We start from the raw sequence: 4538 nt of genomic DNA, 5'->3' as shown, positions 1-4538 counted from the left end.
TAAGCATCAGTAATTTCTGAAATATAACATACACAGGAATGCACTACTGACCTTCTGTACTTTTCCATCCACGTCCAGGTAGATGGTTTTGGGGGCGTAGGATGAACCTGATCCCATGCTGGCAGTGCAGGCTCACCGAGGCAGCAGGAGGAACTCTGAGAGCCCCTCAGAGTTAATAAATCTTCTCCAAGGTCAGGACCACTGAGAAGGAACACAGGGACCTACTGAAGATCTTATGAAGATCATGTAAGTGATCAGGTTTAGAAGAACAGTTCTGCCAATTAAACTGAAATTAAAAACAGATCCGAGATTAATCAGCTTGTAGAATATCTGAGAATAAAAACCGAGGTGGTTTGGATATACCTGTATAAGAGTGGCAGCTGAATTTGATGCGGTCAGAAGAAACTCCTGTTACTTGCTGAATGAATGAATGAATGAATTAAGCATAATTTTGGAAACTGCTCAGTATAACCCAATACATATAATACTGTATGTAGGTTAAAAAAAAACTGCTCTGCTCCTTCCAGGAAGTTCTTCAGCTTTTAAAATAAACACAGTAGTTTATTGTATTTACGTACGACCTCCTTCATGTAATCCGGAGTAACACCATGGATATCTGAATAATACTAATATTCTCCACAATGTAGAACATACAGTAAATGCTTCACGTCACCATCCTGTCACTCTGTCTCTGTGTACAATAGGTTGAATTCACTTCCAAAAGAATATCCATGTTAACTTACCTGACGTGTTCAAGCCGTACCGTTCTCCCAAGGTCTACACAGCCCTTCACTGTTCCGGGTGCAATACAAGGACAGGAAAGTGAAAGGGGGAGACGTTGAGCGATTGTAGGATTTTTAATGTAATTGCAGCTCTTCCCCGTTGCCAGGGGACTGTTACTACACAGAGAAAGTGGGCTGCTCTTGTCTCTCTCAGATATCTTCAATTCTTATCGCAATCGCTTTTTATACACATTGCTGCGTGTGATGTCGGTCCACTCGACAGTTATGCTGGACGTGTGTATTTTAGCTTAGACGGAAAACCATGGGCGGCTTAAATAGTTTGCAGATAAAATGAAGCAGTATGTCTATGATAGCCTACTAAATGTCGAAGAAAAGCTTTTTTTTTTATAGATGTAAATATATATTTTACGGACTGCTAAAATCTAGTATTCGTCTTGTATGATTATAATGTAATTCTTTATGTGCACTTGGCCCTGTGATGACCTGGCGACTTGTCCAGGGTGTACCCCGCCTTTCGCCCGTAGTCAGCTGGGATAGGCTCCAGCTTGCCCGCGACCCTGTAGAACAAGATAAATTCTACATTCATTCATTCTACTCATTCTACATCCATTCATTCTACTCATTCATTCTACACAGCACTGATCTTCCTCAGAACCCAAGTGGGAAATGTTTTTGTCAGATCTGAATAAGCAAGCCAAGAAGCTGTTATAACTTTTTTTCTCCTTTAAAGCATATTTTCTAATGAGATATAACACCACAAACAACATATATATATGAGAGAATCAAGCTGTAGGTGCATATAGCTGAATTGTTAACACCCTTGTGAGAAGAGAATCAGAGTATCAGCAGTGGAGGCAAGAGTGAGCCTGCTCAACAGCCCTGCTCTAATTAACATCCTCCCTGGGGGGAGCACACACACCCCATAACACCTCCATTCACCAAATCTACTTTGCTCCTCCTTAAACTATGCAAAACACACACTTATTGCTGGGTTTCAGTCACGTGACTTTTCTTAGTTTTTTAGTTTTACCAGAAGTGAAATAGCTGGGGCGGCACGGTGGTGTAGTGGTTAGCGCTGTCGCCTCACAGCAAGAAAGTCCTGTGTTCGAGCCCCGTGGCCGGCGAGGGCCTTTCTGTGCGGAGTTTGCATGTTCTCCCCGTGTCCGCGTGGGTTTCCTCCGGGTGCTCCGGTTTCCCCCACAGTCCAAAGACATGCAGGTTAGGTTAACTGGTGACTCTAAATTGACCGTAGGTGTGAATGTGAGTGTGAATGGTTGTGTGTCTATGTGTCAGCCCTGTGATGACCTGGCGACTTGTCCAGGGTGTACCCCGCCTTTCGCCCGTAGTCAGCTGGGATAGGCTCCAGTTTGCCTGCGACCCTGTAGAACAGGATAAGGTGCTAAAGATAATGGATGAAATAGCTGGTGGTCTAAACGGCTGCCATAGTGCAAACAACTAACGATAACTTATCAGAGTATGCTCGTAATCTAGAAGCCACTGCTTGCTTTAGATATATTCAGAAGATTGCTATGTGCAATCTTCGGTCCAGTTCGAATCAATGAAATAAAAAATGAATTGTGATTATCAGCAGGCAGTGTAATCTTAGTTCTGCCTAACTGGAATTGTGTTGCTTAGACAGCAGAGGGTACAATAGCAGGAAAACACATGACTTCACCCGAGGTGGAAGTAATACAGCTCTAATGCTGCAAAAACACACAGAAAAGCAGATAAAAACAGGAAAGAGCTGTTGTGTGAATGACTGACAGTACTAATCCATTTGACAAAAATCAGAGCTCTCTTTTTACAGACTGATGAAAGCTCAAGAAAAGAGAAGAAAAATGGAGGTATTCTTGGGTTTCGGTCACGTGACTTTTCTTAGCAATTTAACTTATGGTAAAACAGCTGGTGGTCTAGCAAACCAAAATGGCTGCCGTAGTGCAAATAACTAGCGATAACTTATCAGAGTACACTTGTAATCCAGAAGCCACTGCTGGCTTTAGATCTATTCAGAAGATTGCTCTGTGTAATGGAATCGACCCCTACAGTCTGGGAAAGAAGGATTTGTCATACGATCTCGAAAACTACCCTTCAGTCGAGTTCCCCGACATCTTGAACTATCTGGTGTTGCAGACGTCCTTCTACACCGCAAAACAGATGAAAGCGTGGAAGAGTATGGAGGCTTACAACTTTTTTGTATGTGGCTGGGTAAAGGACTTCGCTATCAAGTCGCTGCCGAATGAATCCTGGATTGTTTTTACCCGTCTAAGTATATATATATATATATATATATATATATATATATATATATATATATATATATATATATATATATATTTTAAGCTTTTCAAACAACAGTTTGCTGGATTCTCACTTGTGTTGGCTCTTATCTCTCAGCTAAATCATTCACAAAGATCATCAGAAACCCCTTTAAAGACCTGGATCTTAGTTAAACAAGACGGAGGAGTGATCACGGCGCATTGTAACTGTACGGCTGGGGAAGAATTTTGTCGCGACCTTCATGCATATGGACTTTGTGAGGAGAAAACAAAGAAACAGCTGGGGACTTTAGCGTTTCGTGACCAAAAAAAGGAACATAAAATAATGACACACAGCAAGAAAAGTACTTGTAAAACCTTAAGGCCATAGCTGAGAGGGAAATACAAACCTTTCACCAAGTGATCACTGCAAACTCGAGCATGCTTCGACTCGGCTCCCTTCGATTTCAGCGAGAGGTTCAAAAGCCACCTTTCTCGCCGTCGGTTTGTGAAATCCTGTGTTCATTCACCCTTTTTCATTAGTTCATGGCGAATCCTGAAGAAACTTTTAGCAGTTTCACGGTTTGATTGATTCGAACAACCTAAAACAACGCAAGCGTAAGGCATTTTTCATGCGAGCAATGCACCTTCTCCGTACAAACGCTTTGTCAACTGAGCGTTAGACCACCAGCTAAAGTTTTGAATAACTAACGAGGCGGATGTGACATTACGTGAAACCCAGCAATAGATCAGCCTGCTGTTTCTGAGTGCACCAGGAGAGGAAAACGATCAGGACAGGCATAGGGGACCAGAAACCAATGTGGATCAAAGTATTTTTTTTTTAAATACACACCTCATTTTGTATCTCAAAAGGTCAGCCAAACCATGCAGTATTACAAGGACACACAATATAACATAAAGAAGCTGAAAAAGCTTATGCAATCCACCACATTAAACATTCACACACTTGGGGTAATCAAGGATGCGAGAGGCCGCAATTAATCAGGAGACAAAGGCGAGGCGTCCAGTCACATTTGAATGATAAGAGGTGTTCAGGAGGAGATCTGAGAGAAAGACAATATCCTGATAATGGAGACTCAGCTGGACTAGTTGTGTGTGACACAGATGAAGCCAGTAATATGGAAAACTCCTCTCATGGGCTCCTTTTATCTCTTCCGATCTCTGATCTACACTCACCGGCCACTTTAACAGGAACTTGTTCTTGGATCTAAGATTCTTGGCTGCAGGAGTGGAACCCACTGTGTTCTTCTGCTGTTGCATGCTGAGATGCTTTTCTGCTCACCATGGTTGTAAGGAGTTGCTATGAGTTACTATATCCTTCCTGGCAAAAAAGCTCAAACCAATCTGTCCATTTTCCTCTGACCTGTCTTATCAACAAGGCGTTTGTTTCCACCCACAGAACTGTCACTCACTCACTCACTCACTCAGTGTTTTTTGTTTTTCGCACCATTCTGTGTAAACTCTAGAGACTGTTGTGTGTGAAAACCCCAGGAGATCAGCAGTTTCTGAAATACTCAAA

Source organism: Neoarius graeffei, chromosome 17 (genome assembly GCF_027579695.1).
Source record: "Neoarius graeffei isolate fNeoGra1 chromosome 17, fNeoGra1.pri, whole genome shotgun sequence".
NCBI classification, from domain to species: Eukaryota; Metazoa; Chordata; class Actinopteri; order Siluriformes; family Ariidae; genus Neoarius; species Neoarius graeffei.
This window is presented reverse-complemented; position numbering follows the sequence as displayed.